Genomic DNA, 14922 nt, shown 5'->3' on the forward strand with positions numbered 1-14922 from the left:
CTCTCAACCACTGCGCCACCAGGGAAGCCCCGAGGCCTTATTTTTCATCAATGAGTTAGTAACCCCAAGAGTGTCGATATAAGCCAAAGTGCGTGAGCAGCCGGCACACATTACTGATGGGACGAAGGTGATGCCTTCCGTCTGCACTCCAAGGCTCTCCTGGGTGACGGTAGGAGATGGTCCCTCTGATCTCCAACTGTCTACAGTTCTTACTATAATTAAGAGGGAGACGCAGGTGTCGGTGTTGGGTGGGAGAGGATAGGAGTTAGTAGGGAGCAAAGAGGCAGGGAGGAAAGGCAGATAAACCCACATACACCACTGGGAACAGCAAACCAGAGTGTAGCAATTGCGTCCGTGACTTACCAGTCCAAGACGTCACGGTTTCAGGCAGGAAGGAGGGAATTCGTGTTTCTGAAAATTCTTTCCACCAAACTGTAGACTCTTATCTTAAACCAGCATTGCACACCACTTATCACAGCTGCAAAAAAAAAAAAATTATATCAGTCCCAGAAACTCTAATAACATGCAGGAGGATGGAGAAGGGGGGATTTAGGGTAAAAAGCTTAAGCTTTCTTAAGCTTAGCTTTCTTCTAAAGAATAGCAATTGTTCTGCACTTTTAGCTGCTCTGTTTATGGTCAGACATTTCCACCAGCTTCACAGGTGGCAAAGCACCAGGAAGACAAGACGCAAACTCACTCTTAACACTTCTTGATGCAAAAAATGTAGGCACTTAAATAAAACAGATTTCTACACGCTACTTGAGAGTATTTTATTACCCTTTCAACAAAAAATAAAATTAAAAAGATATACAGGAAAACATTCTGTAAGATTTAAATGGCTGTGTAAGCACTGGTTTTCTTCTGTGCCAGTCAGCTTGGACTCTGCCATTACAAAGGACCACAGACTGGGGGCCTTAAACAACAGATGCTTATATTCTCACAGTTCCGGAAGGCCAAGTCAAGGTGCCAGCAGGGTTAGTTTCTAGTGAGGTCTCTCTTCCGGGCTTGCAGACTGCCACCTTCTCGCTCTGTCCTCACATTGCCCTTCTGTGCTCACGCAGAGGGGAAGAGAGAGCTCTGGGGTCTCTTCCTCTTCTTACAAGGACAGTAGTCCTATCATATTAGGGTCCCACCTTTACAACCTCATTTAACCTTAGTTACTTCCTTAAACGCCCCATCTCCAAATACAGCCCTATTGGGGGTTCGGGCTTCAATATACGAATGCGGGGCGGGGAACACAATTCAGACCGTACTGATTTGCTACCCTGTTTGCATAGAAGTCTACAGTTTTCAAAGCACTTTCACGTACATTCTCATTTTTAATCCTTCCAAAAAATCTGGAGATAGACAAGGTAGGCGTTACGTCATTGTACAGAGGAGGAACCTGAGGATTGGGCATTTCCTAACTCACCCGGGGACACGAAACTGGCAAGTGGCAGAGCTAAGATTCAAATCCAGGTCTGTGGGACTCTGGGGTCCTTAACAAAAATAAATAATTTCACTAGTTCAATTAAAAGAATATATATATTTAGTGATTGCTATGACAGTTCATGGGGGAAGTCCAAAAAACGAGAGGCCCCGCATAGGGTAAAAAGCATGTGACCTTGGGAGTCAGATACATGCCTGTGTGTGCACATGTGTCTAGGGCATGTCTCACTTCCCAGGCACTCATCTTCATCCCTTCTGGACCTGGTTTAGGTAACCCCTTGTCCCCCAGAGCCTTGTAGCCCACAAAGAACTTGCCCTCCTCTGGGATGTTGGTTTTCATCACTCTTTGGAAAACAAATCCCTTTATACCTGGAAAGTAATTCCACACCCTGTTTCCCCAGCCTGAGCCACTCCCACCTGTATACAAGTCCAATTTGGCCCTGCAGCTAACCCTACTACAGCAGTTTCAGATTTGTTTTTTAAAGTTTTCCCTGAATCTCAGTTATCTGCTGAGAAAGAATTATTTCACTGATAACATCTTACGTCTCAGTGACATTTCAATGTCCTTCTCCCAAGGATGAAAAAACAAGAAACAAAATGCTATGAATCTCCTCGTCCGTGAGTCGGATGCCACATTCTCCATCATCCCGGGTGCACATGTCTGCAGGAGAAGTGCTAAGAGAGTTCCTTGTCTTGGTTTTTGATTTCTTCTAAGAGATTTTCCAGAATAGAGAGTTCCTGCTAGCTGGTACTTCCTGAGTATGGGGAGATGGAGAAAATGTCCCTCCTAGAGTGCAGTAGTTTGTGGTATACATTCTAGAAACAAAGGGCTGAAGCCTTAGTTATCTGACAATGTGTTAAATTCCAGATGTGAACCCATGAACACCTGGGCTCTCCAGGGAGGTAAGCCCTGTGTGTTTGGCCTCAATCCAGACGATATCAAATCCTGAAGCATTGAAAAAACAGACACGCAGCTAGCTAATACCAGAGATGGGCATGCTCTATAAAGGCTGGACTCTAAAAGTTATTCTCCTTTGGGTTGATAAACACACACTGAGATTTACAATATCATTGCTTCATCAGGTAAACTAAATATTTAATCACTTCTGATTAAACCAAATTGTGTTTTCAAAGTTGTTTTTCAGTTTTAGGTGAACCATCTACCCTGGTGTGCCTGCAGCCACGGGGTCTCCCAGGATGCAGGACTTTCTGTGTTTAAACTGAGACCGTCCTGGGCAAACCACATAATCGATCACCCTATGAGGTTTCGTGGAATGGGAACTCACTGTGGACAGCATGCCCTTTGGGGTGGGAGCTTTCTTTCTGCTTGTTTCATTTTTCTGTACTCGTTCCTGCATTTGTCCTACGCAGGGACACTCTGACTAGCTTCACATTTCTGTTGTAGGAGGGAGAGTATTCAGCATTTATGCGCGTGTGCAGCGTCAATACTTGGCTGTGTTACGAGCGGCAGCCCGCAGGTGTGATGAACAAGGATGCTGTTGGCTGCCCCCTTGTTCATGCCCAGCACCTATGTAGTTTCACTTTGAAAGATGTCTACGCTGAGAGGGATGTCATATGATGAGTCATGGGGGCAAAGCTGAGGTCAGGGTCTGGGACACAAAGTTGGGCTCAGAGACACACAGACAAGTTTCAACACTGCCGTAGGAGATTGGGATCGGTGCTGAGAATTCTAAGCAAGACGGTCCTAAGCAGTGCATGGGCCGGGGGGAGGGGGGGCATACGGATGGGGCCATAGGCAGAGATGCAAGCCAGGCGGCAGTGGGCACAGAACCCCTGCAGCCAGAGTAGAGAGGAATGCAGAGCTCAGAGACCTGAACTGTACCAGAGGGTACAATCCAGGAGCGATTCCAACCACCCGGAACATCGCTGAGAAACTAGAAACGTGAAGGAAAAAGACCTCAGAGGAGCCCAAATCAACGTCACCAGTCCCTCATGAAAGAGCCAGTCGCGAGACCATCCTCAGAGCATGATTCTAAGATGTTTGGTTATCTCAGTTCCACTGCAACACAGAAGCCAAAATCCAGCAAGAGACACCATGTGAGAGGGCAGAAGAACTGGTGGAATTGGACATAGGACAATTGGGTGGCTCAGGGACAAATTTCAGTGCAGAAGGAGTAACTCAGTGTCTGCTTTTATGGGGGCAGCGGGGAGAGAGAGAGAACGGGGGGTGTTGGGGAGAAGGAGGTCGTATAAACCACGTTCGGTATTAGCACAGTCACTGTCGTAGCAAAGGTGCCGTGCTCAGGAAGAGAAGTACCAGCTCTCCCTTGTGAGTTCAGAGAAGCCGGCAGAGTCGGGAAGACCTTATGCGGCAGCTCCTTCCGCCTCCCCCTCCCACCCGGAGACACTCTGCCTCTGGAAGCAAGAAACACCCCTGGTCACGTGGCAGAGCTGCCCAGCCTCCCTCTTGAGGTCTAGGAAGCTGGCCGCCCTAGAAAGGGACGTGGGCCTTCCATGCGTGCAAGTATTTGTGCTGGAGGACAAGGTCAGCTGCATAGTTTCTAGGATCCACAAAATGAAAAGGCAGGGCTTCCCGTTTAAAAAAATCATTAAGAATTTCTGGACGGTCGTAACAGAGCATCAGACCAAGCACAGGGCTGTTCTCAGCTTGGGGACCAGCACAAAGGCACAGACTGCACGCCCATGAGTCAGGACCGTTGCGTCTCTCTGAATTGTAAAACTCTCCTCTGTAAAGTGAAGATGATGGTACTTACTTTGTGATGTTCCTGGGAGGATGAAATGATAAACGTGTGAGTGATGAGCCTGACTCACAGAGGAGCTTGCGGTCTGCTAGGGATTTTCCTGTCATTGTTCACCTCCTTTTGCTCCCAGAATTCACAATGGTCACCACACAGCAAGCTCTACCTCAGTCAACCAACCCGTCCTTAGAAAAAGCCAGGGGTAGGGACTTCCCTGGTGGCCCAGCGGTTAAGAATCCACCTGCCAGGGCTTCCCTGGTGGCGCAGTGGTTGAGAGTCCGCCTGCTGATGCAGGGGACACGGGTTCGTGCCCCGGTCCGGGAAGATCCCACATGCCGCGGAGCGGCTGGGCCCGTGAGCCATGGCCGCTGAGCCAGCGCGTCCGGAGCCTGTGCTCCGCAACGGGAGAGGCCACAACAGTGAGAGGCCCGCGTACCGCAAAAAAGAAAAAAAGACTCCACCTGCCAGTGCAGGGGACACGGGTTCCAGCCCTGGGCCGGGAACATCCCACATGCTGCGGAGCAACTAAGCCCGTGCGCCACACTACTGAGCCTGCGCTCTAGAGCCCACGAGCCACAACTACTGAAGCCCACATGCCTAGAGCCCGTGCTCTGCAACAAGAGAAGCCACCGCAATGAGAATTCTGCACACGGCAAAGAAGAGTAGCCCCCGCTCTCCGCAACTAGAGAAAGCCTGCGAGCAGCAACGATGACCCAACGCAGCCAAAAATAAATAAATAAAAAGTCAGGGATAGTCCTGGTTTGTCTGGGGAAAAAAAGGTTTCAGACTAGGCATTCATTAAATGACATGCTTCAGACACTCTTCGCAAATATAGCAGCAAAAACAGGAAACAAGGCAATGTTAAAGGAAGCTTCCCTCCCCTAGAAGTCAACTTCCATGTGTCATGTTTGCCCACACTCTATTGCTAGCACTCATATGTCGTGCTATAAATAACGTATTCTACCAGGAACCCTTGGCTGGTACAGAAATGAAGAGTCTGAAAAGATTAGACAGATGTTGTATGTCGCAAATTTGTCGACTTTGTCTGCTGCATGCTTATTTAATCCTTATGCAGCTAGGGCCATTGTGATGAAAGAATTAAAGAAACCTGTGTGCTTTTTTTCCCTTTCTTTAAAAACAAAAAACTGTTTACCACGTAGAAGCTTTACATTTTCTTTTTAACATTTGGGATAATGGGAAGCAATTTTTGCATGTGATGAAGCAGGGGTCTAAATTACTTATTTTCCATAACGATACCCTGCAGACCCAGCACCATTTTTTAAAAAGACAGTCCTTTTCCCCTGCACTGCAGGAGTCCTATCTTTTTAAATTTGAGTATCATTTGAATCGTGGTTTTGATGTGCTAATTACTTTTCTCTTATATTATCTTCTGGGTGCTTTACAGTTTTTTCTTTCACATTTAGATCTATGATCCATTTTGAGTTAATTTCGGGGAAAGGTTAGGATCTCTGTCTAGATTCTCTTTTTTTTTTTCTTTTTTTTGGTATATGGGTGTCCAATTGTTTCAGCACCCTTTGTTGAAACTAATTTATTTTTTAATATGTGTTACCATTTTTGTAATATATTTTTGTAATATATTATGAAAATAAGAACTGCTTAATCTGCATCAAACCACCTAAAATCATCTTATATATATTCCATGCTTTAGGAAACCCCACAGTGGGATGTTGAGCTCACAGCAGTGGATAAAGGAGGGTTACCTGTAGAAGTTTTCTCAAAAGTCTTTAAGAATTTATTATGTAAGAAGTTTGTACTTGTTTCAGAAACAATAGAAAATACAGATAAGTATAAAGAAGTAAATAAAAGTCATCTGTAATCCTCCTACCGACAGGTAAGCACTACCACCATGTTGGTGTGTTGTTTTCCAGCCGCTTGCCCCATACACACATATATATTGCATCTTATAAAAGGGAGGTAATGAAATAATACTGTTTTGTGTTCTTACATTTTACTTAATATGTTCTTAACAGGGACTTCCCTGATGGTCCAGTGGTTAAGAATCCACCTTCCAATGCAGGGGATGCAGAAGGAAGGAAAAAGGAAGGAAGGAAGAAAGAGAGAAGGAGGGAGGATGGAAAGAAGAAAAGAAAAAGATAAAGCAAAACCAAATTACTATGGACAACATCGACAACAAAACTAGATGACATTTTCCCCACAAACACCAAAATACAAGGTCACCAACCGTCACACAGTCTGCATGGTCTCAGCATCTATGTAGGAGAAAGCACAGAGAAGCAAAAGGGTGTCTCCTGGACCTGAGAACAGAAGTCCCAGTCAGCCAGGAGGCATGTAAAGGAGAGCTCTGGGGGACCATTTGAGAACAGCAGCTAAAACTACCAGGGCTTTGCCCAACCTAATAGTGGTTGAGAGCAGAGGGAGCTTTAACGAAGGACTAATGGGTCTAGAGAAGTCAAGCTCCCGGGAATTCTTGAAACTGTTAAGGCAGGTTCCACAATGAGGAGAAACTGCTGAGAGTGAAGTCGGACTTGAGGTGGATAGAGACAAAGGATAGGGATGCTCCAGCTAAAAGTGAAAGGGAAGGACAGAGGCAGGAAAGTTACATGAAAACAACAGAAGACAAAAGTTAGAAAGATAAAAATAAAACAGAAGATAAAATTTAGAAAAACTCTCTCAACTGTGCCACCCTCTAAAAGTTTAGGAGAATTAATTTTTTAAATGAGCAACATAAAAATATCAAGATCAAATCCTATATGAAATTATCATAAGAAAAGAGAGATTAAGAAGTTGAAAAACATCTCTATAGATCATGAAAACCCACCAGAGAGACAAGTCTAAAAAACATATCAAAACTGTAACCTCCTATTAAAAATTTTTAAAAACTAAAATAAATTTTAAAGGATACAAGACATAAAAGAACAGCATAAATCAGAACTAAGAAAAACTCGGAAATGAGATGACAGAACTCAGGAAAAATTGTATTTAGAAGAAGATATCATTTCAAAGATGAAGAGAAAATTAGAATGAAGAAACACAATAGATAATGCCTTAAGACAAACAAGAAAAAAAATGTAAGGAAATTTTAAAATAAAAAAGAAACAAAGAAAAATTAAAAAGATCTGAAAGAAAGTAACAAATGTTGACAACAGACAGAGAAGACTTAACACACAAGATAACAAGAGACACTGAAGAAGAAAACCAAAGCAAGGGAGCAGAATAAGAAAAAAACTAATTGAAACTACACAGTGAAAGAGCACACAGGGTTTCTGAAAATACCAACCCAGAATGACTAACACCAAAATATATTCTAGAAAAAATTACTGGAGATTAAAAAACCCTTTGGGGCATCTAGGCAAAAACAGGTAGTGACATTTAAGACAAGAAAATTAAATTTTCATCAAACTTTTTGACAGCAAGGCTGGATGCCAGAAGAAAATAAAATAATGTATTAAGATTCTCAAGGGAAAGAAATGTGATCCAAGGGTTTTGTATCCAGAAAAACTGACTTTAAAGTATAAAAGGCGTAAACTGTTAGCATGCAAGAAACCAGGGAATATTGTTGCCATTCATAAGCGCTTTCTGAAAAATCTACCAGTGAACAAGCTTCAGACAACCAAAATGGCCAGAGAGACATTGACATAATAAGGACTGGTGACGAGCATTAAACGTACAGTTATTTGTGGTACTAACACTAAGTGAGGTTTAAAGAAGAGAGAGTACAGTACGCAATGACTCTAGTAAATGAGATACAGCACAACAATTTAAAAATGGGGAAAATAAGATATGAAAAAGGTATTGAACCGTTCACAGTGATTCCATTTGAGGTGGTAGCAGTATTGTTATTCTGAGACTATTGTGTGTCCAATATGAGATAAAATAAATGAGTCATTGTACGATATTCTAATTATAGCATCTCTTGTATTTTTTAAGATCAGGGTGTTCGGTATGAAAGAAAGGATGTATCGATTTAACATGGAAAAGTTTAAGTTGAAAAATACTCATCATCATAGTCATAAATATGAATTAGAAGTACCAGTTATAAACTCATAAAGTAGTTTATCTCATCTTTTATTTTACCTTAAAAATGTATATAATATTGCATATTTATTTATATATATATATATATATATATCTCCTAGTTCTGTCCACTGAAGAGACCTAGAAGCAATGGCCAACCCAGTAGCAACAAACATTATTAATGGTCAGATCGTGGTCTTGAAATGCCATTTCTCACTAAAAGAAACCAGGACTTCTTGGAGAAATGACTGATTCTGGTCTGAGGCACAAAATGTAGAAAATTGAAAACATTTTGTCAAACTAGTGAGGAGACAAAGACCACAAGGGTCCTGTCAAAAGGGCTCAGGAGGCAAATTGAAGAGTCTTCCACCAGCAAAAGATAAAGGAACTGGAGCTTCAAAAATGATAACCGGGGCTTCCCTGGTGGCACAGTGGTTGAGAATGTGTCTGCCAATGCAGGGGACACGGGTTTGAGCCCTGGTCCGGGAAGATCCCACATGCCACAGAGCAACTAAGCCCATGCGCCACAACTACTGAGCCTGTGCTGTAGAGCCTGGGAGCCACAACTACTGAACCCGCATGCCACAACTACTGAAGCCCGCGCAGCTAGAGCCCATGCTCCGCAGCAAGAGAAGCCCGCACACCGCAACAAAGAGTAGCCCCCGCTCCACGCAAAAGCCCATGCGCAGCAACGGAGACCCAACACAGCCAAAACTAAATAAATAAATAAATTTAAAAAAAAATGATAACTACAATTGATTGAAACTCATCCAATACGTTTTAGTTTATGGAGTCATGATGAACTATACATATTTTTAAACTAATTGGTCACCTTCAGAGAAGGATAGGGTGAAAAGGACCCAACTCATGATCTTGAAAACTAATAAATATAGGGGAGACATCAAAAATCAAACATTTATCCTGCCTTTTTATTATGAGCTGAACAACTGGGTAACCCAAAAGTACTAAGGGGAAGAGTATCCCTATTAAATTTTTCCAACTAAATATTTTTTAAGGAATAGTAAGATTAGAATATCACCATCTCGCAACCCCCAATGAATTAACGCATTTAGGCAACAATTACCAGTAGCTGAAAACATCACATACATAGACAGATACTCCGTGCATCCTGATAAAAGAGCATTTCACAGGTGATGTTGTGTGTGTCACAATGCATCTCGCAGGAGACCTGCTATCCCAGCTTTTCTCACGACTGGGCTGCAAAGTCTGATCCCTTGGTTAAGGTGGTGAACACATGAGATTTTGATTTGGAAAAGATTGTTGTAAAAAGTTAAAGTTGAAGAAAGAGGAGGAAGCCTCCCAGAATCCCTTCTGGCAAAGTGGCAGAGTGCAGAGAAAGGAGGCACCCAGCTTTCAGGGGCAGTTTGACAGAGGTTCCAGGCGCAGTGCCTCAGGCCCGACACTGGAGTAGTTAATTCTCCCCGGAACAGTCAGGCAGTGCAATCAGCATAACTCAGCCATTGTTTCTAAGGGCCAAGCTCTCCTGGAAATTTTCTGAGCTACCTAATTGCCATTACTCGATTTCCCCTCAAGAATGGATTCTGTTGTTTGTAACTAAAGGACCCTGAGGGATACAGGATCCAAAGAGTTGACCATAGTGTGTGTGTGTGTGTATGCGTGCGCGCGCGTGCTTAAATTAATGAGTCTCCAAAATGCCATTAATTTCTCCAAATTTATTTTAAAAGCCCAGATTGGCTGACAAAAAGGAGCTATTTGCTTTGATCAGTGTTTGCCCCTGAAAGCCTTCAAGAAGGTAAACAGAAGCTTGGCTTGCATAGAACTCTGGGTATTTGAGAACTGTTGGGAGTGTATGTACAGTAATCTCTGGTTTTATATAAACCTGACAAGAGAGTGACAATGACAAGCCTTTCTCAGAAAATTCTTAAAGAAGCAATTAAGCCTGAAAGCACACTCCACATTCATGTTTATTCAGCGCTTACATGTCTTTTCTGAACCACACTCTCTCGTGCTTCCTAAGGTTGTTTTGCAGATATATTGTGCTAAACTGTAATAGCATTCAAAAACATTCCCTGCCTCTGCCTAGAGGAGAATTCCGTTTCTCTTCCCAATCGCATTGGGCTTGGCCATGTGACTCGATCTGGCCAGCTGAAGGTGAGAGGTAAAGTATGTCACATTCAGCGCTAAGAGTCAGTCAGGGTTTTGCCACGCTCTTTTCCCTCTGCCCTGGTGTAACCATGGAAGCTTCACCATCAGCCTGAGTCCGAAAGAAAGAAGGCTTGGATCAGAGCCACAGTTCACCCACAATGGACGTGGAGCATGCATATGTGGGAAGAAAGGGCTAAGCCGCTGGGATCTGGACCCCTTTTGACCACAGTGTAGCCTTGTTTGTCTATTGCATGTTATTGATCACAGACACTGTCTTCTAAGCACTGTTTATAAGCCAGGCACTTACATCCTTACATCATCAGGAACTGGATACTCATCTCTCCACCTGACAGACGAGGAGACAGACCTGTAGAGGGTAAGGAACCTGACACCTGCTCGAGCCAGCGCTGAGACCTGGACCGAGTCAGTCTTTTCTTTTTTTTTTTTTTTTCCGGTACGCTGGCCTCTCACTGTTGTAGCCTCTCCCGTTGCGGAGTACAGGCTCCGGTAGCGGCCATGGCTCACGGGCCCAGCCGCTCTGCGGCATGTGGGATCTTCCCAGACCGGGGCACGAACCCGCGTCCCCTGCATCGGCAGGCGGACTCCCAAGCACTGTGCCACCAGGGAAGCCCAGTCTTTTCTTTTTAATTGAGGCATAGTTGATTTACAATGTTGTGTTAGTTTCAAGTGTACAGCAAAGTGATTCAGTTATTCTTGTAGGTTAGTAAAGATATTGAATATAGTTAGTTCCCTGTGCTATACAGTAGGTCCTTGTTGGCTATCTATTTTATATATATATTATAGTGTGTACCTGTTAATCCCTACTATACAGTAGGTCCTTGTTGGTTATCTGTTTTATATATATTGTAATGTGTATCTGTTAATCCCAAACTCCTAATTACTCCCTCCCGCCCCCACTTTGCCCTTTGGTAACCCTAAGTTTGTTTTCTATGTCTGTGAGTCTATTTCTGAAATAAGTTCATTTGTATCTTTTTTTAGATTCCACATGTAAGTGATATCATATGATATTTGTCTTTTTCTGGCTTACTTCACTTAGTATGATAATCTCTAGGTCCATCCATGTTGCTGCAAATGGCATTATTTCATTCTTTTTTATGGCTGAGTAATATTCTGTGGTATATATGTACCACATCTTCTTTATCCATCCCTCTGTCGATGGACATTTAGGTTGCTTCCATGTCTTGGCTATGGTAAACAGTGCTGCTATGAACACTGGGGGGCATGGATCTTTTTGAATTAGAGTTTTCTCCGGATAGATGCCTAGGAGTGGATTGCAAGATCATATGGTAACTCTATTTTTAGTTTTCTAAGGAACCTCCATACTGTTCTCCATAGTGGCTGTACCAATTTACATTCCCACCAACAGTGCAGGAGTGTTCCCTTTTCTCCACACCCTCTCCAGTATCTATTGTTTGTAGACTTTCTGATGATGGCCATTCTGGCTGGTGTGAGGTGATATCTCATTGTAATTTTGATTTGTTTCTCTAATAATTAGCTATGTTGAGCATTTTTTCATGTGTCTGTTGGCCATCTGTATGTCTTTTTAAGAGAAATTAGACCAAGTCAGTTTAATGCCAGAGGCTCCTGCTCTTAAAACTACATTCTGGGGCTTCCCTGGTGGCGCAGTGGTTGAGAGTCCGCCTGCCGATGCAGGGGACACGGGTTCGTGCCCCGGTCCGGGAAGATCCCACGTGCCGTGGAGCGGCTGGGCCCGTAAGCCATGGCCGCTGAGCCTGCACATCCGGAGCCTGTGCTTTGCAACGGGAGAGACCACAACAGTGAGAGGCTCACGTACCGCAAAAAAGAAAAAAACTACATTCTGCAAAACTGAGAAAGTCCCAGCATATACGGCATTTCTGCTACCACCCCTGCACTCACAGAAGCACTCAGCAAATGCTTACTGACTGGAGAGCAACGCCTAAATGACCCTTCCTGAATGTCTGAATAAATGAATAAATATTTATTGGATGCCAATTGACAAATCACATTGTAATAAGTTGTTTAGGGTCTAACAGAACACGCACTCACAAAAAGATGTAGACTGCAACTTCCAAAACTATGTCCAAGGAGCAGAATGGACCACATACAAGCTTTAGAAGCAGTGTTGGATATAGGCTGTGTAGCAGCCAGAGCCCCAGACCCAGAGGCCAAGGGCCTGCATCCTGGCCTCTCCCACCGCTGTGTGACGCCAGCCATCATTTTAACCCCTCTGAGCCTGTTTCCTCACATAAAAAATTACTAATAAAATTGGTCTTGGGTGTCAGGTGAAATAATCCATGTAAATCATTTTAATTTCTCTGAGTTGATATGTCGAAGCATGGGCAGAGAAGTGACTCAGTCCAGAAGAGGTCTGGAAAGATTCCTCATCCACGGGCAGTAACCCCTGGGCTTCTGTGGCAGGACACTTGAAGATAATGGGATTTTTGATTTACTGAAATGTCTCTTTTACAGAATATATAAAACACATAGATTTTTAAAAATTTATTGAAACTTTCTGATTTAAAAAAAAACACTATAAAGTGCTATAAAATATTAAAAGATTAAGGAATTGCTAAATGGAGACATTTCACAATCTAAAATTCAGAACCTCTTTGTAGATGGACACAGTGAGAGGTCATTTTCCCCCTGTTGTCATGGAGACACATGGACCCCACATGTAAACGTAAGAGCTCTGTGCACCCTCACGTACATTTGCAATGAGGGCAAAGGGTGAGCTGAAGGCAGCCTAGAAGGCTTCGGCACAGAACTGGGCTTTGTGCTCTGGGCTGCTGGATTCCAGTTTTGGAAAGATCTTGAAGGGAAAGAAAGGAACTAACACATACTGAGTGTCCTCTGCATGTCGGAAACTTTACATCAGTTATCCCTAATTCTCATAGCAACTCTGCAAGGTCTGAAGTTTCAGAAGATGGTATAACCTGTCTGGGTCACACAGCAAATGACAAAAGCACCTCAAGTCCTTATCTGTCTGACCCCAAGGTTCAGTCTCTTTCCACTAGAACAAAGGTTGGCAAACTATACTGTCTGTGGGCCAAATCTGGCTGACCACCTTTATTTTTGTACTACCTGTGAGTCAAGAATAACTTTTTAACAGTTATAAATAAATAAATAAATAAATAAAAAGAGAATATTTTGTGACATGTAAAAACAATGTGAAATTCACATTTCAGCGTCCACAAATAAAATTTTACTGGAACACAGCCATACCTATTTATTTATACATTGTCTATGGTTACTTTTATGCTACAAGGGCCGAGATGAGTAGCTGTGCCAGAAATCGTATAGCCCCCAAAGTCTAAAATATCTGTTACCTGTTCGTTTACAGAAAAAAATTCTCCCACCCCTGCTCTAGACCAGTTAGCTTTTGTAGATGATCCGGGCCTCTCCTTTCACAGAGGAGGAAACACGAGTCTGTAAGGATTGAATAAATGTGCCCCAAATTAATAATATTAGGGGAGACACGGGTCTAGCAAATGAGAGGCGTTATGTGGCTGGCACGGCAAGTTGAGAAGGGGATCGAGCCTGGTCAGTCCACTCGTCTGGCCGTGGTGGAGAGGATGGGCAGCTGGGCCGGGGGCTGGGAGGCAGGGAAGCTGGCCGCTCAGAGAGTCCTGGAGTTTCCACCTGAAATGTAGACCCACCTGGGGAAAATGGAAGGACAAGGTGGCCGAGGAGTCAGAGAACCGGAGGCTGGGCTCAAGGAGAGGGTTAAGGGTGGAGGGACTTGCCAAGGAGGGCCGAGGAAGTCAGTCTCAGAACCTTGTCTTTCACTCAGTGAAACAAGATACATGAAGGCGTGGTACGGATGAAGAGCGATGTTTATAACATATTAGTGAGAAAAAAATGTTTACCAAGTGTGATTTTTTAAAAGAAGCTACATTAAAAAAAAAAAAAAGGGGCTTCCCTGGTGGCGCAGTGGTTGAGAGTCCACCTGCCGATGCAGGGGATGCAGGTTCGTGCCCCGGTCCGGGAGGATCCCACATGCCGCGGAGCGGCTGGGCCCGTGAGCCATGGCCGCTGAGCCTGCGCGTCCGGAGCCTGTGCTCCACAACGGGAGAGGCCACAACAGTGAGAGGCCCGTGTACCGCAAAAAAAAAAAAAAAGCTACATAGGTATATGGGTTTATATAAATCTGATGTAAATAGATAGAGAGATATAGATATAAATAGACAGAGGTATAGCTATAGATCCATACAAGAAACATAAAGAGATTCACACCAAACTTGTAACCATAGCTACTTCTATTGAGTGACAGAGAAAAGAGGAAGCTTTCACATGTACACAATTACACACATTATATTGCTTGAACTTTTATTTTGAAAATGTATTATTTGCAAAAACATAAGAATAAAAGCCCTATCATCTCTAAAATACACAGAGTCTAGAAGATTCCTCAGTGTGTCACCATGGAAGTAACTAGGAATAGCCCCCAGAAGCTATTAGGTGGGTGAAATCCAAGTATGGCCTGACACTAGTTGACGGGTGGTGCCAGTATCAATTTCCCGGTTTTGACAGTGAACCATGTTATGTAAGATGCTGCCAGTGGGGGAAGCTGGGTGATGGGCACATGGCCTCTGTTTCTGTAACGTCTTGCTCATCTATAATTAAATTAAAATTAAAAGTTTTTAAATCT

The sequence above is a fragment of the Tursiops truncatus genome, chromosome 10 (genome assembly GCF_011762595.2).
Source record: "Tursiops truncatus isolate mTurTru1 chromosome 10, mTurTru1.mat.Y, whole genome shotgun sequence".
In the NCBI taxonomy this organism is placed as follows: domain Eukaryota; kingdom Metazoa; phylum Chordata; class Mammalia; order Artiodactyla; family Delphinidae; genus Tursiops; species Tursiops truncatus.